The sequence below is a fragment of the Pinus tabuliformis genome, chromosome Q (assembly GCF_031772625.1).
Source record: "Pinus tabuliformis cultivar Carrire ecotype Pingquan chromosome Q, CPIR1, whole genome shotgun sequence".
Lineage (NCBI taxonomy): Eukaryota > Viridiplantae > Streptophyta > Pinopsida > Pinales > Pinaceae > Pinus > Pinus tabuliformis.
In genome coordinates this window covers 850,597,554-850,622,310 of record NC_142296.1, presented here as the reverse complement: position 1 = coordinate 850,622,310, position 24,757 = coordinate 850,597,554, and positions in this window count along the sequence as shown.

Sequence of the window (24,757 nt, the reverse complement as noted above, 5' to 3'; positions counted from 1 at the left end):
GAAGCATTTCTAGGAGTTGCATTTGGATTATTACATATATACATGATGGTGAAGCTGCAAGAACTTCCATGTCACTAATACTTCACTTCCATGTCTAAAATTTCAGTAAAACATACATAGTATGTCTTCTCTTCATCCTTAATTAAAAAAAAAAGAAACGCTGGTAGATATTTTCAGTTAATTAAAAGGTTGTAGAAAGTGTTTGCAGTAATAATGCATCAATATAATATTCTTATTAGAGTCCCAATGAAAAGAAAGAGTATGGTTTTATCTATTGGTTGTTTAGTACACGCATCTTAAAATACAAAATTTCAAAAAAATACTTAACAAAATAGATTCTATGATAGCTGTCTAAAAGCCTTACAATCCTAAAATACATATAAACTTAATCAAAGTCATGATTAATACCAACATCTTTTGTTGTTTCTTTGTTAGATTCCTACATCTGTATATTCAATTATGCTAGTTGGTGTACTAAAATCTCCATGTTCTTACTGGCATTCAATTCATAGATAGTGTTTAAATTAAAGGGCTAGTTTACTTCCCTTGAGACATATTTACTATGATGTTACACAGAGTCACACATTCTTCTTCTAGTGTTATGTTATGCTCCCTCTATTACACGAACATGCCCATTATAATTTCTAGTGGAGTTGATACAATGGACATATGCTCTTGAATTTTCCTAGACACTGTCTAAATTGAGGTACAATTCACTTCTATTTGACCTTCATTCCTCTAAATCATTTAGTGAATTCCATCCCTTTATGCCATGGTAAAATAAAAGAGAGATAGATTCTACATATAAGTACACTCATTTTGAATGAAAAAAGGACAAACACCAAAATTGCAACAAAAAACCCCATTCCTTTCTGACATTGAGAAGTGGTTGAAGTAATAACATCCCCTCACGACTAAACTCAAGGTTACTAGAGATAGATAGGGTGATTTCCTAGAAATATAAAACTAGTTCTAGATATTTCTTGATTAAACCACCCATCCAAAACTATAAAATAGATCTCCCTAAGGATGACCCAACACTCGGTAATTTAATTTGCATCACAACTTATTCAAGATTGAAGGTGGAGAATTCCTCTAACTTTTGCTAATATCATAAGCAAATTTTAAAGATAACAACCACTTACCCAAAACTATATTAAAAAAAACAACCATTCCATGATTACAAGACCTAGGCCTAGGGCCACAAATTAAAATGACAAAGCTACCAATAAGAGAGTTCCATATCTTGAGCCTTAATCTCACCATGATCCCATAGGACTAGGAGCACTAATTCATAGTTGAAGTAGAGATGAGGGTGATGTATGTGACATGACAATAGTCACTTCACACTAATGGGAATACTATTTTTTTTGTTACAAAAGCTACGGGTCATGTTCCCATTCACTTTGAACTAGTGTGAGTTGGAATACATCATTATGAGATTGGTTTTTGGTAAACATTTTCATTAATGAAAGTGACTTCTTAATTTCCTAATGTTTCACTATTTGCATATTTCTCAATGATTTGATTATTTTTCTAAAAACAATGTAAACTTTTAAACGAGAACTGATATGATTACTCGTTTTTTTGAGGTAGCAAAAAAATCATCCGATTTGAAAAACATTGATTCATAATACACATTTTATTTTATTTATTTATTTTATTTTATTTATTTATTTATTTATTTTTGGAGCATATTTTTGACACTTTAAATTTTCTTATGTATCAAATATAAATATTTGTTTTTAAATGTTAGTGATTTTCATGTTGATTTTGAAACGTGTTGATGCAACATCAACCCCTTTTTTTAGAGGGCTTATTTTTGACACTTTATATTTTCTAATGTATTAACTGTAGATTATTATTATTATTATTATTATTATTATTTTTAAATGTTACATTTTTTGACACTTTAAATTTTTTTATGTCCAATTGTTTTTTAAATGTTGATTACTTAACAAATTTTCTAGTTGTCTTATTTTTTTTTTTTAAATGTTGATTACTTAAAAAAACAAATATAAATATATATATATAAAAGACAAAGAAACACAAAAAATATAAAAATAAATAAATCTTTTAAACGATAAAAATTTGATTTTTTTAAAGCTATAAAAATAAACAAATAAAAATACAACAATTTAAAAAACTATTACAAAAAACAAAAAAAAATTAAAAACAAAACCTTCTTAAAAAAAATACTAGAAAATTAAACCAAAAAACCCAAAAAAATTAGAACAATTTTAAATAATTTAAAAACAAAAATGAAAACAAACTTAAAAAAACTATTAAAATTAAACTTAAAACTTATAGAAAAAAAAATCAAATTTAAAAAAAATCATAATTAATTGATTTTTTTAGAACATTAATATTAAAATATTACAAAAAAAATATTAAAAAAGAATAAAAAAAATTGGACAGTGGGGCTGAAATCTGATTATGAGAATCAGATTTTAGCCCCACCCACTTAAAAAAAAAAAGGAGGGCAGGGCCAAAATCCGATTATGAGAATCAGATTTCAACTCTGCTCACTTAAAAAAAAAAGAATTGGAGGGAGAGGCTGAAATCAAATTTTGAGAATCAGATTTCAGCCCCACCCAGGGGCCCGATGGGGCGGGGCTAAAATCTGATTCTGAGAATCGGATTTCAGCTCCGCCCAACTAAACAAAATAAATAAATAATTTTTTTGTTATATATATATATATATATATATAAGTGGGTGGGGCTAAAATCCGATTGTCAGAATCGAATTTCAACCTCGCAATTCAAATTTTTTTTTTTTGTTTGAATAATTTTTTTTAAAGATTTTAATATTAATGTTCTAAATTTTTTAATTAATTGTCTTTTTTTTTTTTAAATTTGTATTTGTTTTTTTGTTTTTGTTTTTTTTTTAATAGTTTTTAAATTTTTCTTAGTTTGTTTTTATTTTTGTTTTTAAATTATTTAAAATTGTTTTAGTTTTTTTGGTTTAATTTTCTAGTTTATTTATTTATTTATTTTTAAATCAAGTTTGTTTTCCAATTTTTTTTTTAATAGTTTTTAAAAATTGTTGTATTTTTATTTATTTATTTTTATAGCTTTTATAATTTTTTTTCTATTTTTATCGTTTATAAGATTTTATTATTATTATTTTTTTTTTGAAAACATGTTTTTGTTATTATTTATTTCTTTGTATTTCTTTAATTTTTTTCGTATTTTTATAGGTTAATTTGGTTTTTCTTTCTTAACCTTTTTATGATTGATTTTTTTTGGGTTAATTTTGGTTTTTTTTTTTTTTTTTTTTTGCCTTTTTATATATTTGATTTCTTTTGTCATTTTTAAAATTTCATGTTTTTTTTGAAAACATATATTTATTTGCTTTTTGTTATTTATTTATTTATTTTTAATTTATGTTTTCATTATTCTTTTGAAATTTTAATGTTTGTTGGAGTCATGATAAAATGTTTTACGCCATTTTTTCAAAATGTTGAAAATTTATCCTCATAAAAGGAAAAAGAAAAAGGAAAAAAAGAAAGAAAGAAAAGAAAGAAAGAAGAAGAAAAAGAAGAAGAAAAGAAAAGAAAAGAAAAGAAAAGAAAAAGAAAGAAAAAAAATGTTATTTCAACATCAACACATCAACACTTTTCGTTGTCAGGGTGTTTTTTGCATAATTTTTGCAGAAAATATTGGCTTTCACTACCATTTTTAAAACATGTTGAAAATTTACCCTAGAAAAAAAAGTGTTTTTTCAGCATCAACACTTTTCATTTTCGAGTTGATTATCATGTTTTTGGGGGATTTTTTGGCTAGAGTTCCTGTTTTGAGTTTATAGTTCTCGTTTCAAAGTTTACATTGTTTATAGAACATGATAGAAATTAGCACTAGAGATGAGGGTCATAACTTGTTAAATTCTTATAAACATGAAATTTAACATGAAGTCCAAAGGGATTTTACCCAAAACAATGTGTTAGATAACATTCTTTGAATCCTTGACTATGATAAAGTGTTAAATGTGCAAGGCACTAACTAATATAAAACTTTGTAGGAGTGCATAAGCTTCAATGAGGTTTTTAATAGATGATATGAGATTCCAATCACAGATATATTCAGTTATTCCTTCAGGTTTAATGATAACCCCTCCCGCACTTGCCATCTTGTCACATTTAAAAAAAATTCACTTTCAAAATTCCATGCAAAAAAATGGAGTGAAAATAGTAAGATGACGTGTTTGAAGAAGCCAAACCAAGGATCATATCCTTTACTACCAAATGTTATGATATAATTGAATATTGTAAAAATATTAATAAGAGAATCAGCCACTCCTAGTGGCAAACCTCCTTGACCACTTCGAGAGAATATTCTTCTTTTACAACTAAAACTCGACACCATTACATCTAATGTACCTACATATAAATATAATCTAAAGGATACCTATTTGAATAGTCATGATATTTGAGTCATACCTATTTATTAATGTATTTTTTCTTTATTAATGTATTATTATGTTATATTTTTTAAAATATATATGTACATAATAATCTTAGTCAACCAGCAAGTTGAATGTTGGAACAAGGATGGCTAGTTGTGCCTATTAGGTTTGAGTTGAATGTCAAGCTTGGCAAGGGAAAGTGACCAAGGTTGTTAAATCTCTTAGCAAGAAATGTATTTGTCTAGAATCATCACATGGAACATTGATTGCATAAAGGAGTTCTGAATGTTATTGGTTATAATAACCACACCTCAAAGGATATGTGTTAAGTGACAATATAAGAAAGAATTACACATCCATTTGGTTATTTTGTTGCTCCAAAAAGGAAGTGGAAAGAATTCTATGCTTAGTTGATGTTACATGGAAAAATGGAATGGTTAGGAAAAAAATGAGAACATGATATGCATGTGTGTGATGAGTAAACAAATGATTGAAAGATGCATTCTAAGGAGTTAGTTTAGATCAACTTGGTCTAATGTATCCTAGAAAAAATGTGTTTACGTAGTGTGTTTTTTTAACCAACTAATATGATGGCCACAATTACGTTCCATACATAGATTGATTCGATGATTCATCTTCTTCTTAATATTAATGGTGCTTGATCCATGCTCAACACCTAAATTCCCCATGATGTCCTTTTAAAGAGCATGAAGGGTTATTTTTTGATGACCAATATTATTATATGTTCATGTAATCTATTGCTTTTTTCTACAATAATATATGGCCTCATGTGCTAGTGTTGGCCAAGGTCTTGAATTGTTTCACTCTTTAAGTGTTTTAACCATGTAATTGCTAGTGTACCAATCCTTGGTCTATCTGTAAGGGTTTGTCTTAAAATGTTCAATCTATGTGGATATACCATGTTTTTTCAAAAAAGTTCCATAGTTTCTATGAAGATTTGCTCCTATTATTGGTTAAGATCTTGAACTTGTATCATTGCATGCAAGAAAAAAAAACTTCCAATTTATGTTATTTATGAGCATTTCTAGGTTGAGTGAACCACCACTTTATGTTTGGAGCATCATGTCTAGTTGAAAAACCTCTTCATATTAGTGAAAAGGATTTATATTTTCCTGATATGAAATCATTTCTCTTAAGTATGGAGGTATAAAGCTGCATTTTTAGTTGTTTACCACTTTTACATTGTATCAATATGTTATTTTGACTTTTTTGTTTATATTAGTAAGTTGTTTTTATTTATAATGCACTAATGATTTTCTTTGTGTCTTGTTTGATATTAGTAAATAAAAGCATAAAGAAAATCCTTTTCAAATGCATGTATTCTCTTAGCCTTGCGCCTTAATCTATATCTACAAATCAAAAGCTGAAAAATAAAAATTGCATTTTCCAAACACTTACTGAAATCTAGCCTTTTTTTGTTCGTTACTTTATCTAAAAATTAGTGGGATTAGCTTGTGGCTTTGGAAATCAAGATCCAGGGGCATCTAAGCCATCAAAATCACTTTGGGATTGCACATAATATGGGCCACACCAACTCGTACTCATGGTTGGATTTATTCTCATGGGATTCTAAATTGGTGTCATTTTCACCATGGAGTGCCTTAATATAACACCTTGTTACCAACTGCTCTATGACTCGTGGATAGATGAAATCTGACCACGAGCATAAGTGTTTGATTTTTATTTTTTATTTCTTTTTAATAACAAATTTTAGAAATGTTTGATTGTTTTTGTGTGTAATGGTGTATACTTTTGTTTGTAGGTAAAAACAAGGACTTACAAGATAAGCACACACTTTGAAAATGTAGAGAGTAATAAATAAAACATTTATTTTGTAACATTTTATCTAATTTTGTTATAATTAATTTGGTTGGGAATTACATTTTAGAATAACGACCTTGATTTTAAGTCTTTCCCTTTTAACTTACATTTTGTAAAAGTGTATGCAACTTAGTTTATAAAGTGCATCTCACTTTAAATATAAAAGTAAATCACTTAAAGTCGTCAAGTAACTTTATTGTTGTTTCCTTTTAAAGATAACTTTATTGGAAAGTGAACCTCACTTATGCTATTAGAGTGAGTTACTTAAATCATAAAATTGCCATATTTGCAAAAGTGAGAATATAGGAAAATTTTTGAGAAAGAGGGAAAAATGTTTTACCTTTTACAATTTTACAACCTCATTATGCACCTACCACCATGTGTACCAATATTGACCTACCAAATGGCACCTTGGTTGACATTTTGACCTTTTATGTCTTCTTCAAACATGCATAACTTTGTCATTTCAAGTCCATTTTGTTAGTGTTGTTTTTTAAATGCTTATTTTTTAAAGACTATTTTATACGGGAAGTCAATTTCTATTTTAGAGTGATATTAATTCTAGATTGTAATATGATTAGTTCAATTGAGATTATAATTACAAATTGTTATAGGATCATTCAACACCCATGTAGACCTGATGCTCTTTTATGGCCCTGGGCAATCCCTTTTCCCATGTAGACTTGACTTTATACTAAAAAACTATATTTCAAATTCCATATGTGACTCTGCCCACACAAAACCGTGTACATATGCGAGTCCTATAACACTATACCCACGTATACATTTTTAAATATGAAAAAATAAAATAAAATACTATTTTTCAGGCAGGGTTTACGAGTTTTACCAAGAGCCCACCTACAGGAGCCCGTGGCCTAACTGAAATAATCAATTTGAGGTGGTATATATACACCCCTTAGGTAGGCCTAATGAATATGAGAAGAGAGGTATCGACATTATACTCGATTTCCCCCAGATCAACTCTACTTTTCCCATGCCCCCTGCACTCCCAATCTCTAGGAAACCTTGGTTTCCTTTGCAGATATGCTCAACATCCTTATCTAGCATCTTCTTGAACCTATTAGAGAGGTTGTCTTTGTGGCTTGGGATGGACAGATCTGGAGGAAGGCTTCATCAGTGCTTTGGCCTGGATTAGGTTGTATCTATCCTGTACTTATTGTTGTTAATCATTAAAGAAGCTCATGTCTTGTTCCCGATATCTGTTGTCATCTCATGAATGATAGTATGAATGGTTATATATGATGATCTAAATATTTATTATGCATACATGTTGAATTATCTATTATGTATATGCTTCTATTGTTGATTTGCAGGTCTACATATTTTGGAGGAGGCAGAGGGTTTGGACCCTACGGGAACACCTTCAAACGTAGGATGTTCGAGTATGTCTCTGAATCCAACTTCAATTATTCAAATGTTTGGCATGCTTGATTGAGTGTTCTTTATTGATTATTTTATCTTTCTCTATTGAGGTTTTCAACCCTTTCCTCAAGGAAATTTTCCCACCAACGAAATTTGTGTCTTCACTGGGGAATACCATCAAGTATTTCCTGGAAGGGTTGTTTTTCTTTGATCTAGGTTTAGTTTGTTGTTTCTTGGTTTTTTTCAGCCTTCTTGAGTCTTAAGTGATTTGGTCATTCATCCCGATCTTTCAGATCTAGGCTTTCTTTTTATTTTTTTCCTCATTTTTCTATTTATACGTGTTTTTTGTTATAGATATTTGTGTACATACACATTTTCTTCCAAAGAAACTTGCATATACGTGTATTACTTCACACGAAATTGCGCATATATACTGAACTATATCTACACAATCACGTGCATATTTGAAAAATGAAAAATTTTCATTTCTAGGTTTTGTTGGGGTCTTGACCAAGTTTGTTTATGATTTTTTGATGTTTATGAAGTATGGAATCACCTTGATGACTGTTTTTGTTGGTGTTTTTCATCTTGTAGGAGAAATGCTTATGTAAACCTAGGGTTTGCAGTTTTTGAAGATTTTTATGTTTGAAGTTGGGTTCCATATCTTCGTTGTGAGGCATCTTGTTGTTCTGTGGCTCTGGAACAAATCTGGTTTCTCTTAAACTTATTGATAACCCGATCTTTGATTTTCTTCTCTGGTGACCTAGAAGTTGGCTCTTTTTCTTTCTATTTCTTGTTTTCGAAAGGGGATTGTGATTATTGGATGAGTGAGAAATTTCTATTCACTAGAGTCTTTTTGATCCATATTTAAACAACAATGCAGCAAATTACAGATATAACCATAAATATAGAGATGCAACATAAATAACACTTCATTTCATTAATAGAAAAATACTGAAGTATGCTTACAAACATAATAGAAATAAGACTAGCTAGAGCGATGGTAGCTTATCTCTGAGAAGAGATGTGGTGGCTACATGACTCTGAACTATGTTACAATGAGGCTCAAAGGCCTATTTATTATTGAGAAACAATGGAAAACCATAAACATCCAAAAACCTAATCCTAGGAGATGAAACGCCAAAAATGTGGTCCCCATTTGGGTAAATTGGTACATCAACTTCCCGGGGTCGTAATTTTGGCATACGATCTCCGTTTGGTTATAATAATACCTCGTTTTGAATATCTCAAAGAGTAGGCAAAAAATAAATAGGAAAGCCAATTTGGGACATTTCCAATCTCTCCATTTCCCCTAAAAACGTCGTTTAGGGCCTCAAAACAGCTCCATAAAAACTGCCAAAAATATTAAATTGTGCTACAATTAAGGAAACCGAAAGATTGAAAGAGACAATGTTGGGGGTCCAAGTGGAATAGGTGGGTGGCCACCAATATCCACCTAGATCATTCCTCCCCCCTTAGGAAGCAATGGCCCCCATTGCATTGAGTCCCTCCATGAGATGAGGAATTTTTTTGTTGAACCTGGTCCCTAGTGAGAAGTTCTACAATCTTTGATGTGTCCAATAATGGTGGGAATCATGGTCGAGGGCGGTGCAAGCCAAGGAATGGAGGAATGTTGTGCTTCAAAGCATTTTTTCCCATAGCCTTAGTAATGGTGTAAGGACCATATCAGAGTGGTCTAAGTTTCTGATGGGCTCATGTAAGGCGTTCTTTCTGTAAATGCAACTTGACTTTGTCACCCACCTGAAACTTATGTGGCACCCGATGTTGGTCATGTCGCTGCTTGTACTTGGGATTTTCCACAATGGAGCGACGATATATCGACCCCTTGGGTAGAGGTTCTCCGGGAGTCAGATTGAATGAATGCTTGAACTGATAGTGCAACGGTACCCCTGTGGGTGAGGAGAATATGTCCCTGTATTCTTTCACGACTGTATCCACCTGCTTCTGTTGCGTGGAGGAACCCTTCCTGGGGGCCATGGATGTGACTACGATCTTCCCCTTACTTTGAGAGAAAACCAAAAAGAAAATAAATTTCCTAGTCTGGTAGATGATCTTACTGCATTTCCTGGCAGAGATCAAAGAGGTGGTGGTAGGTGGGGCAACCTATGGTATCCTGTATAACGTATCACCCAAAGAAATAATCACAAAGCGAGGTCTAGACTCATATACAACATGTCGCTTCCACAAGTATGGTTGTCCTAGTAATACATCACAAATTTCGAGAGGAGCAACATCACACAGTACCTCATCTATGAAGGGATTGATGCTTTAGGGAAGGCGGCATCACTGGCTGACCCAGAGATCTTGTCCTTGGTGAAGCCACCCAATGTTGTATGACTACAGGTGTGGTATGGTCTGTAGGAGTTGCTTCACAACCTCTGCTGAAATGAGGTTCTTTTGGCTGCCACTGTCCACAATGAATTGCAGCAGTGAACCCTTCACCCACATTTGTGAGTGGAAAAGTCATTCCCCCTCCTTTGGATCATTGGTCTCATTCTTTTGGATCTTGGCGATAGAAATTGTGGCGCTAGGCTCCGCATCAATAATATGCTTCTCTTTGTCATTGATCTTGTCGGGTTCTAACTCAGGGTTGGAACATGCATATGATTTTGAAGCCTTCAACTCGGCCACCAACGATTACTTGGTTCGAAACTCACTTGTGTTGTGAGTGGGGCTCTTATGGAAATCATACCACTTTCCTATGTCCTTCTTTGACTTCGTGGTTGTGTTATTTTCTTGCAACTTAGACGGGTTGTCTTCGGTCACCCTACCTTAGATTTGTCCTTTGTTCTTCAGATTCACAGATCCAAAGTCTCGCTTCTTTTGTTTAAACTTCTACTCGATCTTGACAATGTATCAGTAAGCCGTGCCAAGCAAGGAGATGTTGAGGAAATCTATCTCATCTTGGATGTAACTATGTAGGCAGCCATGGTATTTGAGTACCAAATGCCGCTCTGAATCTTTGATACCCAAATTTGTGCGAAGGGTATGAAAAAAATGGGTAAAATTCGGCACGTCTTAGTCCCTTCCTTGCCAAAACGTGGTCCACTTTATGTATTTATCCTCATAGCTTTTGACAGGGTAGTACTCCTCCTTGATGGCATCTTGAAATGAATTCCAAGTGGGTGTGACTGAAAAGAGTGAGGTTGCACTTTCATCCTTCTACTCGCAGTAGGTTTCCCACCAATCCTTTGATGTGGGGGCCGACTTTGAGAAGTGCAAAAGTGATCTTTTCCTGACTAGAAAAATCATGAATAAAAAAATATACTTCTAGCAGATTTAACCATTTATCTACGACATCCACATATATTTGACCCTCAAATATGGGAATGTAAAAATTAACTTGTACCTTAAAGGGTGTGGTGCTTTCAGAGTAGCTGTTGGGAGTAGATGCACTGCCCCTGGGTAGCCACTGAAGGATCTGGACAAAGTTGTCCATCATCACATTCTTTTGTCACTCGAGGGCTTCTTCGAGCAAGATTTTGATAGGATATCCTGCCCCCTCATCTTTATTTTCATCCTCCATGGAAGGTCGTCGGGATTTGCAAGGCTGATCTTGCAAAGGTTCAACCAGATCGAGCCCTAACTCCTTATATCCCGACCTCGTTGGGGGCATGCAAATAAAAACGAAGAAAGAGAAGACTACTCTGATACCACTGATCCAGATTTAAACATGAACACAACAAATTACAGATATGATCATAAATATAGAGATGCAATAGAAATAACACTTCATTTCATTAATTGAAAAATATTGAAATATGCTTATGAACATAATGGAAATAAGACTAGCTCGGGCGATGGTAACTTATCTCTGAGAAGAGACGTGGTGGTTACATGCCTCTGAACCATGTAACAATGAGGCTCAAAGGCCTATTTATTATTGAGAAATGACGGAAAACCCTAAACATCCAAAAAACTAACCCTAGGAGATGAAGCACCAAAACTGTGGGCCCCATTTTGGTAAATTGGTACATCAACTCCTCAGGGTCATAACTTTGGCATACGATCTCCATTTCGCTATCATAATACCTCATTTTGAATAACTTGAAGAGAATGCCAAAATCAAAGTGGCAAGATTATTTGGGATGTTTTTGGTCTCTTTGTTTCCCCTAAAAACACCGTTTAGGTCCTCAAAATGGCTACAGAAGTTCAAGACCCGAAAAACTGCCAAAAATAGTAAACTGTGCTACAATTAAGGAAACCGAAAAACTGAAAGAGATAGTGTTGGGGGTCCAAGTGGAATAAACGGGTGGCCAACAATATCCTCCTGGATCATTCCTCCCCCCTTAGGAAGCAATTGTCTCCATTGTGTTGAGTGCTTCCATGAGATGAGGAATTTTTTTGTTGAACCTGGTCCCTGGTGAGATGTTCTGCAATCTCTGATGTGTCTAGTAGTGGTGGGAAGCATGATCAAGGGTGATGAAAGCAAAGGAATGGAGGAAAGTTGTGCTCCAAATCATTGTTTCCCACAACCTTGGTAATGGTGTAAGGACCATATCAGAGTGGTGTGAGTTTCTGATGGGCTCTTGTAAGGCATTCTTTTTGCAAATGCAACTAGACTTTATCACCCACCTGAAACTTGTGTGGCACCTAATGTTGATCATGTCGCTGCTTGTACTTGGCATTTTCCACAATGGAGTGGAGATATATTGACTCGTTGGGTAGAGGTGCTATGGAATTTAGATCAAATGAATGCTTGACCTGGCAGTGAAATGGTACCCCTATGGGTGAGGAGAATATGTCCCTGAATTCTTTCATGACCATATCCACCTGCTTTTACTGCGTGGAGGAACCCTTCTCGGGGGCCATGGATGTGGCTATGATCTTCCCCTTAATTTGAGAGCGAACTAGAAAGAAAATATATTTCCTGGTCTGGGAGATGATCTTACTACATTTCCTAGCAGAGATCAAAGAGGTGGCAGTAGGCAGGGTGACCTCTGGTATCCTGTATAACATATCACCCAAAGAAATAATCACAGAGTGAGGTCTAGACTCATATACAACATGCCACTTCCACAAGTATGGTTGTCCGAATAATACATCACAAATGTTGAGAGCAGAAACATCACACAATACCTCATATGTGAAGGGAATGATGCTATAGGGAAGGTGACATTGGTGGCTGACTTACAGATCTCGTCCTTGGTGAAGCCACCCGATGTTGTACTACTGCGGGTGTGGTAGGGTCAGTATGCCCAATCGCTTCTTGACGTCTACTGAAATGACATTCTTTTGGCTGCCACCATCGACAATGAATTGCAGTGGCAAACCCTTCACCCACATTTGTGAGTGGAAAATATGGCCCCCCTCCTCTGGATCATTGGGGTCATTCTTCTGGATCTTGGCAGTGGCAACAATAGTGTTAGGCTCCGCATAAATAATATGCTTCCCTTTGTCATTCCTTTTGTCAGGTTTTGACTCAGGGTTGGAACATGCATCTAATTCTGAAGCCTTCAACTCAGCCACCAGCGATTGCTTGGTTCGACACTCACTTGTGTTGTGAGTGGGGCTCTTTTGGAACTCATATCACTTTATTTGTGTCCTTCTTTGACTTTGTAGTGGTGTTATTTTCTTGCAGCTTCAATGGGTTGTCTTCGGTCACCCCGCCTTGGTTTTGTCCTTTGTTCTTCAGAATCACAAATCCAAAGTCTTGCTTCTTTTGTTTAAACTTCTACTTGATCTTGACAGCGTATCGATACATTGTGCCAAGCGAGGAGATGTCCAGGAACTTCATCTCGTCCTAGATGTACCTGTGTAGGCAACTGTGGTATTTGAGTACCAAATGCCACTCTGAATCCTTGATACCCAAATTTGTGTGAAGGGTATGAAAAATATTGGTAAACTCTGGCACGTATTGGTCCATTCCCTATTGTAGCATGGTCCACTTTATGTATTTATCCTCATAGCTTCTGACAGGATAGTCCTGCTCCTTGATGGCATCTAGGAATGAATTCCAAGAGGGTGCTGCTAAAAATAGTGAGGCCGTACTTTCATCCTTATGCTAGCAGTAGGTTTCCCACCAGTCCTTGACGTGAGGGGCGGATTTGAGAAGTGCAAAAGTGTTCTTTTCTTGGCTGGAAAAATCATGAACAAAAAAATATCCTTCTAGAATATTTAAACGTTTATCTATGACATTCACATATATGTAACCCTTAAATATGGGAATGTCAAAATTAACTTGTACCTTAAAGGGTGTGGCACTTCCAAAGTAGCTGTTGGAAGTAGATGCATCGCCCATGGGAAGCCGCTGAAGGATCTGGGCAAAGTAGTCCATCATCGCGTTCCTTTGTCGCTCGAGGGCTTCTTCGAGAAAGATTTTGATATGATCTCCTGCCAGTCATCTTTCTTTTCATCTGCTATGGAAGGTCGTCGGGATTTGCGAGGCTGATCTTGCAAAGGTTCAACCAGATTGAGCCCTAAATCCTTATATCCCGACCTCGTTGGGGACATGAAAATAAAAAAAGAGAAAGAGCAGACCGTTCTGATACCATTGATCCAGATTTAAATAGGAACACAACAAATTACATATATAACCATAAATATAGATATGCAACAGAAATGACACTTCGTTTCATTAATAGAAAACCACTGAAGTATGCTTACAAACAAAATGGAAATAAGACTAGCTCGGGTGATGGTAGCTTATCTCTGAGAAAAGATGTGGTGGCTACATGTGTTATAGACATTTTTGTGCCTTGCAGCTATAAGCATGAAATGTCCATAATCCAAGGGATCCAAAGTCCCTAAAGATGTTGTTACAACTCCTAAAGGAACAAGGTCAACCAATGACAACTTCTCCCAGAAGTTCTCCACCAAAAACCACTCAGAAACAGTCAATTCAGGATCAATTCAAGTGCTCCACTAGCTGCCTGCGTTGCAAAGCACCCAAGTACACTGGCTAGGTGCGTTGCAACGCACTTGAATGCACTACCCAGGTGCGTTGAGCGGGAAATGACAAGTGGCAGAGTCATTCAACGAGGTGAAAAGACCATGGAAGCTTCCAGAATATTCTCCAATGACACTTGCCTCACTGAATTCGACCAAGTGATGAGTAAGAGGCTCTCAGTCTCCAAGTGGAAGCAAGAACTGACAGAGAGAAGCCACAAGTCAAAACATAAGCTGACTCATCCTCTCTGCTTACATCTATATATGGATCCCTCATCCCAGAGATCCAGGAGGCTGGAATTTTGTACTTTGCAGAGAATTGCTGTTGGTTTGAGATTGAGATTAGTACATTGGGTGATTTATGCTTTGTTGGAGGAGAGGAAGGGATTCCTTTGCTGGGAGGTAGATGCTGGATCGGAACTCACTTGGTTGTATCTCCTCTTGGACTTTCTTATTCTATCAATAAACTATTTGAGTTTCTCCTACATGCTGTGTATCAATGATGTTTTGTTATATTTGCATGTTTAGCTTAATCTGATCTTGAGCTTTTTATGAATGTATATCTGTATCTTTGTGTAGTTTCTCTCTCTTGTGATCTTGAAGGAATTCGGTGAAGCTGGGCCGGTAAGGGAGCAGGGAGCTGGGAGCTATTGAAAAGAGGAGCAATTGGATCAACAAACTAGCGGAAGACACAGGTTAGTTAAATCCTTCCTCCTCATTTACATTTCATAAAGAAGAATACTCGAGTAGTTTTTCCTTGTTTGTTGCTAAGGCACTATCACACCTTAGAGTGGGATAGGGGCATTCTGAATGGATACTTTTCCCAACAACAAATTGGCGACTCCGCTGGGGATCGTATCTAGTTAGTTTAGTTGTGTTTCTATTGTTGTTCTTCTCATAAACTTAGGAGTGCTGAATCGAACTGCATTTGCCATTTACAAATGCAAAGTAGAGATCTGCCACTCTAGTCCAATCACTGGGCCTGTTTATGATCTGAACAAGCAGATCCACAAATGCTCTAACTGCCCTTTGTGATAGCTCTTAGTCCTCCTTTAAATCATCCTTCTAATTGTACCTTATTGATAGCTTTTATTCGACCAAAAACCTCAGATCAAACTGCAAACCGTGACCCAGAACCCAGAGACAACTCTCGTTTCTGCTTCAGCGCAAGCTCTGTGAAGAGACTCTGCATTTCAACGTAGGTCCCGAGAGGGCTACCTGCGCTGCAATTCAGTTTCTCTGTGCTGCAGGTGCGCTGATCAGCCTTTGCCCTGTGCAGCTGTGGTTCTTTGCATCCTTGTGCTTAGTTTTATCTCTGTTTTTTGCAGCCTGTTATCAGTGTGTGTACCTATCTGAAAACCCCTTTTCTCTGCCTTAATTCCACCTCAGTTGTATAAAAGAAACTGTATTTGTTTTTGTGTATTTGTTACATCATTTGCAGTTTCCCATTACAAAAGTAAACTAGTCATACTGTCGCCCTTAGATCTAGACCTGTCATAAGTGTCGTTTTGATCTTAGGAGTAAGTTTGTTGGCTGTTGACAGTTGATTGCGCTTTTACTTTTGTCTTTTGGTTTGAATTTATGAATTTCTAGTGTCGAAACAAGTGTTTACTTCAAAATCATAAAGTGTCGTAATCGTCTTTTTGATTTCAAAAAGAAACTTGTTTGTGTTTTCACTTGAAATCGAATTCAAATTTTTTACAACAGCTTTCTTTTTAGGCATCAATATTAAGAAAGCGAAAACAAATACATGCATTTGTGCATTTTCATATTGATAGTTTGTATGGTTTGATTTAGGAAAAGTGCATTTACAGTGTGCTCTATGCTCTTTGAGAAAAGATTGTGTCTTTCTTTTCCCCTTGTAGCTAGGATTTTCATTGTTGAAAAGAGATAAATGCTTGCTTATCATCTTTAGACTGCATTTAGGAATTGTATATACATCTCGTGGTGATCCAAAAAGGCAAACTTCTAAAAAGATCAACCTAAAATAAATTGAATGAACTTAACAACGCATTGGAACTTAACGCACAACATAGAGGTCTAGGCTAGAGACATGTTCCGGCGTCGTAAAACTTGGTGACTGTCGATCTCGCTGATGGTTGGGTGATTCCTCCTGAGAGACGATAAGCGCCAGTACGGATTGTGCTCCCACGTACTGTCGAGTATATATTGGGAGACCCCTATAGGCATAAAACCTTTATCCATAGGAAGCCGTGTCGGCCGCCCTACTGATCGCAATGCACTGAACACAGCATTCGGGAAGATTGACCGCCCGTACCTTAAAAAGTATTCTGCGGTTTTGCGATTGGTTTGGCACACCCTCTACCTAAAACTCCAGAGCAGTTCCTTTTGGCCTTTTTCAGACTCTATAACGGAAAAAGTCCATCCGAGCATTTGTCACTTCGGGCTCGTTAAAACATTGAAGGAGACTAGAGTCATCTTTTGCTTTTTCTCGACTCTTTAAAATTGAAAAAGCAAGTTGTGTCCAAAGCGTCTAAAATTAATTTAATTTGGAAACACATTTCCCCTTTTGTATTTTAGTTGATTGAGTAATCCGCAATCGTGGAATAAAGTCAACTGAAACCTCGTCATTCGCGGAGGCTTACGAGTCAACCGTCTTTGTCTCCGGAATCGAAAACAGTACGGACAAAGCGAACTCGTTTAACCGGTTCGAAATTTCCTATTAAAGTTAGAACAAGTGTTCCAACAACATCTGAGATTCCGGTTACTCCAAACATTTCTGGAAACCCTGCCTCTACAGAAGAAGTTCAACAGCCACAGAGGGATAGTGATACTGATCCTAGTCTGAGAGCAAACACTTGTGTTACTAAACCAGTTCCATCAGCAACCGATTTAGAGAGTCTTGCTCCTCAAACATCTGTCGCTGTCGATTCAACCGCTTCTTCGGCACCAGAAATATTTTACGGACCTGAAGGTCTTCCCCTTCCACCTGGTTTGATTGCGATAGAGGAAATTGTAGAAGATCCGCAAGCAATTACTCCAACACATTTTGGATTCGGGGTCACTCTATTTCCTTCAACATCAGAAGTTAGTCTACCACCAGTGGAAGTTCCTGTAGAATCGCTAGGTAATCTTTTGGATAGACTCAAAATGTCTGAACAACCATCAACATCTAGGACTGTGTCGACTGACACAGCGACAGTGGAACTCCCTGCCGTCACTCCGACAATGTTTGCCGGCGTACCATCTGTCCCGACTAGCTCACAACCGCTAGAAGGAGTCCATCCAGCGACTATTTCGACAGTGTGGTCCATTCCTGTTTGTTCCTCCGGAATAATATCCGGCAACTCTTATGTTGAGACTCGCGAAATTGATCCATTTGGAGGTCAATTTGGGCAATCCAGTCCCCAAGGGCAGACAATCCCTTTGAGTTCCGGATTGCCACCGTATGGGGGGCAGTATGCCCTTTCATTACCCCTCCGCGAGGATATCCATACGGGAGTTCACAACAGTATTCAGGTTATACTGGAATTACATCAAGTGGTTGGGTACCTATACTACCCCAACAAACAAGAGTTATGTATTCTATGCAACAATGTGTACCTATGTCGAACATCCCGACTACACCAGCTATTGTGACAGTGTCACAAGTTCAAACGCTGCCTGTTGTATGTCAACCTCAGATTTCTCAGGTTGTAATGCAACAACCCCTTGACCCTATGACTCAACCACAATCGTCGACTGGTGGGGCGAAACAGGTCCAAACGGGTACAATTACCCCACACCTTGGTCCAACAGTTAGTATAGCGCAACAGAACATGGCTTCACAACCGTGGCTGGTGCAATACAAACAACCACAATTCCAACAAGTATACCAAGGTTCTGAGCAGCAGATCTTTGCGAACAGTGGACAACCGTACATTCAAAACGGTCAAAATCAACCACTTTACAATGGTCATGTCCACCAACCGTATCAGTCATACCAGCATCAACTACATTATGCTGGTATGCAAAGGCCAACTGCTCAGGCAATTCCATCATATCCTGGGTATGCTTCACCTAACCTGAATCAGCAGTTACCATTCGTGGCAAATTTAGAGTTACCTGATTTACATCGGTTAACAAACGATCCAATTGCTTACGCCCCTTGGTGGCCAGCGATCCCTCATAAACTTCCATCAGATATTCCTAAATTTAATGGAAATCCAGGTGAAGATCCATCGAATCACGTGATGACATTTCATCTATGGTGTTCGTCAAACACCCTAAACGATGATTCGATAAGGCTTCGCCTTTTTCAGAGGACGTTAACGGGTCCAGCGGCAAAATGGTATATTGAATTGCCTAGAGCTTCGTTCGACAACTTCAGTACCTTAGCCACCATTTTCTTAACCCATTTTCAATTACCGATAAGGTATGAAACGGGAACGGAAATCCTAACCAACTTCAAGTAGACAACAGCCACTCACATATCTAATCATATACATGAGTGGCGACGTCGTCGTAGGATGGTAAAAACGTACGTTCCTGATCAGCTATTAGCTGAATGGTTTATCAAGTCGTTACTTCCTGCTATAACGGAAGATGTGGCAAAGGGGGGAGTCGTAACGGAAGAGCAAGTCATCGCTCGTGCACAATATCTAGACTTGGTCTATACTCAGTCTGGAACGCTCTACGACAAAATACCTGACGCCCCTAGACCAGAAATTTCAATTCCTCCTCCTCCTAAATCAAACAATGACTCTCACGCCGGCGATGGCGTGATTGGCACGACAAACGCAAAATCGACAAAGGATACGTCCAAGAAAGCCCATAAGATTTCAGATCAAAATGCAAAAGACAAAATTCTTGCTTCGGAAGTAAATGCCGTATCGACAGATAAGGGCAAAGAAACCAAACAACCAGGAAGCAAGAAGAAACAAAGCAAAGGGAAGAAGAAGAAACAGGGTGAGTCATCTCCTGAAAAAACTTCTTCAGACCCTCCTGGAAATAGGAAACCCCCCTTTGGGTGTCAAATATGTGATGAGAATCACTGGACAAGAGAATGTCCATACAAAGCTGAGCTTAAAAGATTCTTTAAGAGTTCGCAAACCTCAGCTGTGTTAACTGATCCGTTTCCAAATCCAGGAACAAATCTGGTTGATAGTGGAAATGCTTCCCCGTCGCAAGTGCTAATGTTATCGATTTCAAAGCAACAGAATGATGCTTTGATTTCGACAAGGAACAAAGATTACGGGAATCCACAACTGTCGAACGACAAGGATAAAGATCAACCAAGTAGTTCGACAACAACTTCGACAGAAGTTGTACCACCCATCATTCCTGAATTAACAATAAAACCACCAAAGGGAGTAGTACACAAGTCGACGTTTAATCCTCCCGCTAGAGCGGCGCAGCATTATAACATAGTGGAAGATTTGGCCCAATCGCCATCTGCTATGTCGACTCTTGAAGTGCTACAAAATTGCCCATCCCAAAGGCAGGATTTGTTATCAGCCATTGGTGGGGTTGATCCTAAGGATTCCAATCTTGTATCCTTTGACCATAAAGGATACGATCCTCAGTTACTAGCTCAACTAGCTTTCCTTATTCAAGTGAAAGCCCTCAACAAAACTGTTCATCGAACAATTATTGATGAGGGGGCATCTACATGTATTATGTCGATGAGTTGCTGGAAAACTTTAGGATCTCCAACCTTGTCGCGATCTTCGATGACATTAAAAGCATTCGACGGAAGGTCATATACCCCATATGGTATCCTAAATAACTTGAAGGTTGAACTAGGGGGAAAAACAGTAGAAATAGATGTTGAAGTCATCGATGGAAATCTTGATTACAACATCCTACTAGGAAGACCGTGGATATATGCCATGGCAGCTATTGTGTCAACCTATTTTAGGAAGATTGCATTCCCCTTCCAAGGAGGGATTACAATCATCGATCAACAAAACTTCCTCCCTAATGGTCCTCAAGTTACAGGAAGCATTCCCATGATCCATGGAAGCCCTCATTCGCTTCAGAATATCGGAGTAGGCCTACTAAAAGATCCCATATTAATGGGAACTTTCGCTCTTCCACCTCCAATCGATCTGGCGGAAGTAGCATCGATAGGAACCTGCAATATGATATCTTCCACAAAGGTTTCAGAAAACGATATCAACATGGATCATGCAATGGTTTTTCCCCCAAGCCCAATAGAAGTATTATGGCAATCAATGTTTCTAGCATGGGAGGCAAACCCGAATCAACGCTCGTCAAGCATTTGGGTAGATAGGTCTAGAGAATATGGTACCCCTTCAGATCCTTGGTCACGAGTGCATGGAACCGACGAAGGAATCGTACAATCAATGTTGATTGAAGGGGCACCATGGAATGATTGCCACCATCGTTCCCTTCTTCCGGATTATGAAGAAGATACTCAAGATGACCTTTATCATCCTTCAGTTTTTGAATTCCTTTCAAATACTGTAAATACGGTGGATTCCGAGCGAAACTTATCCAACATTGAAGAGACTATAGCCATAAATATCTCGACTAAAACAGATGTTGTAGAGAATATTTATGTTGGCAAATGTTGTTCTCCTTCAGAACTAGAAATATATAACGCTCTTTTTCGCGAATTCAGAGATGTCTTTGCTTGGTCATATAGTGAAATGCCAGGCATCGACTCGAGTATCGTTGAACACGAAATTAAGATGTATCCAGATGTCAAACCGGTACGACAACGGCTCAGGCAGGTGCACCCCAAGAAAGCCGCTGCCATTAAGGCAGAAGTTGAAAAACTTCTCCATGCTGGTTTCATCTACCCGGTTCCTCTAACCGATTGGGTATCGAATATTGTCCCTGTTATGAAAAACAAGGGACAATTAGAGTGTGTGTCGATTATAGGGATGTAAATCAAGCTTGTCCAAAAGACAACTACCCTACACCCTTCATCGACGAGATAATTGATGAATGCGCCAGATGCGAAATCTTTTCATTCATGGATGGATTTTCCGGGTATAATCAAATAAATATCCGCCCACAAGACCAGTCAAAGACTGCATTCATTTGTCCGTGGGGCACATTTGCATATCGAAAATTACCCTTTGGTTTAAAGAACGCAGGGGCGACGTTTCAGAGGGCAATGAATTATGCCTTCCATGACATCAAGAACATCGTTCAACCATACCTCGACGACCTTCCGGCTCATCCGCGAAAGCGGACTGATCATCCGCAGCATTTAAGAGTGATATTTCTACGTTGCCGACACTACAAGATACGACTCAATCCACACAAATGTGTATTTTGCGTCAGTTCTGGTCGTTTACTTGGCTTTGTAGTCTCCAAGGATGGGATTCGTCTCGACCCGTGCAAGGTACAGGCAATCATAAATTTGCCTCCACCTTCAAATTTGCTCCAGATTCAAACTCCAAGGGAAAGCAAACTTTCTGAGGAGGTTTATTCCAAATTACGCCGAACTTGCTAAAGGTTGAACACGTCTTTTGAAAAAGGAGGTACCCTTCGTTTGGGATCAGGTTGCGCAAGCTTCCTTTGATGCTTTAAAAGATTCCTTAATGAAAGCATCATTAATGTACGCCCCCGATTATCAAAGAGATTTTAACCTGTATCTGGCTGCAGCAGATACAACCATCGCAATGGTATTAGTTCAAGAAGTCGATGGAATTGAACACCCTATATATTATTTAAGTAAAAAATTAAATGATACAGAAAGTAAATATTCTTATGTTGAAAAACTAGCGCTTGCAGCTGTTCAAGCGATACAAAGATTTCGACACTATGTCCTCTTCCGGAAAACTACCATTTTGTCTGATTGCAACCCCATGACTTATATATTGTCGCGACAGTTGCTGGGGGGAAAATATTCAAAATGGATAGCAATCCTTCAAGAGTTTGATTTGGAATTTGTAAAATCCAAATCAAAGAAAGCTCTAGTTTTTGCAGAATTATTATGCGATCTCCCATCGTCGTCCAACGATGAAACATCCGAAGAATCAATCGTGGACGAGAATTTGTTTCTGACATCCACAAGCAATGAGTGGTATGGAGATATAATAATTTATCTCCAAACCCAAAAGTTTAGGCCTAACACCTCTCACTCCGAACGAAAACGTATACGATACCAAGCAAAAGACTACATGATCGTTGGTGATACACTTTACCGTCGTGGTGTCGATACAGTTCTGAGAAGGTGCCTCACCCATGAGGAGGCCGAGAAAGCTCTGAATGAGTGTCATTTAGGAGCTTGTGGGGGGCATCAATCTGGTTATGCTACAACACAAAAAATCTTACGAGCAGGATACTTCTGGCCAACCATGTTCAAGGATTGCATAAACGCAGTCAGAAGTTGCCATGCTTGTCAAATTTTTGATAGCAAAACCAGAAGACCACCCGCACCTCTACAGCCAATAGTTGCTGTTGGGCCGTTTGCCAAATGGGGCATAGATTTCATGACATGTAACCCCACCTCGACCGGGGGGCATGGGTATATCATAGTCGCAGTTAACTATTTTACCAAATGGGCCGAGGCGATGCCTACATTAGATAACACTGGTGAAACAGCTGCCCTTTTCTTTTTCAATCATGTAGTCGCCAGATTCGGCATACCACAGGCTATAGTCACGGATCATGGATCACATTTTCACAATCACATGATGCTTGAATTAGCTGCCAAGCTAGGATTGTCTCACGACAGCTCTACTCCGTATTATCCGCAAGCCAACGGACAAGTTGAAGCGATCAACAAGGTCCTGAAGCGTATGTTGCAAAGGATGATCAGAGTTCACAAAAGAAGGTGGCACCTAATCCTGTACTCAGCCTTGTGGGCTTACCGAACATCGGTAAGGAATGCAACCGGGTTCACACCCTTCCAACTGGTATATGGCCTAGAAGCAGTCTTACCAGTCCAGTGTGAAATCTCGTCTCTTAAACTCGCAATTGATCTCCTCCCCGGAACTTCAGAAGAAGAGGCTCGTTTCTTGGAATTAATCCAATTGGATGAAACCCAGCGTGATGCTGCTTTGGCTAACGAAGCCCATAAGAAACCATGAAATGAAAGGGCTCAGGTTTAGCTCCTACCTGGTCCATACGGCGCCGAGAATCGTCCACAGAATCTCCCGAAATTAGCTGATGAAAATCAAGGGGGAAGAGGCACCTCCAAAGCTCCAACAAACCAAGTTCAAATGAAATGGTAAAATGAGAGGTAAAAACCCTTTTTAATTGCTTTTTACGTAGTTCAAAGTAAAATATTAGCGTTTTAATCTCATTTTCAAGCAAATGTTGTCCATTTCTAACTAGTTTGATGAAGCAATTGAAAGAACAGTACTATCTTCGAAAAGCGAAGCTATTTATGGTAAAAAATCAAAACAAGACCATGTGATCAAGCAGTTTTAATGCATAGTTCATGCTCGTTAAAAAATAAACATAAGATCGAGCAAGTGTTTCAACCCGCGTTTAAGCTCGTTAAAAATGAACTATCCTCCGGTAAATAACAACCGTGAATGTAACATTATAAGCCATTAAAGCCTTGGTCGTGTTTGCACCGTCACCTCCACTTTTCCATTGGCCGATCATTCACCCCCATATGATTGTTTACCCATTTTGAGGAACAGCTGCAAAGAGTGATTTCACTAGCCATCCTTGTGACACTGCCGTGCTTGGAAAATTCCAACCCTTACTTGGAATCAGTTGCTACCCATTTTATCACTCGTTCCTCAAAAGACGAGTCTTCTTTAAGCTCTTTTCATTTGACTCGTAAAATATGAAAATATTGCCGAGTTTTGGCCTTCCAGCTCGTTAAAGCGACCGGAAGAGCTATCCCTCCTCTAGATTTTAATCTTTTTGGACCTGAGGGATTATTGCACAAAAAGATCGAGTGCTTGTTTTGTTCGGCTCGTTAAAACTATCGAAAATTCATCCCTTCTGTATTGTTTTATACTTTTTCGGACTTAAGGGATTAGATGACGAAAAAGGACTTTCGGAGTTAACTTTATGTACCTTTTCAGACTCTCTAAAAATGAAAAGGACCGAGTTATCTTTGTCGTTAGACTCGTTAAAAAGATTAATAGCGACAAACTTGTCTTTAGACGAGAACGAGTTTCACTATCGCTAGGCTCGTTAAAACATAGCGATGGGTTTGCCCGAAGGGCAAATTATAGAACAAGCATATGTTATCCTCCTCAAGCTTGACAAAAATAAAGAGGTACTGGTCAGCAATGACTGGGGAAAAATTGGGAAGAAACTCAAAGAACCTTTATT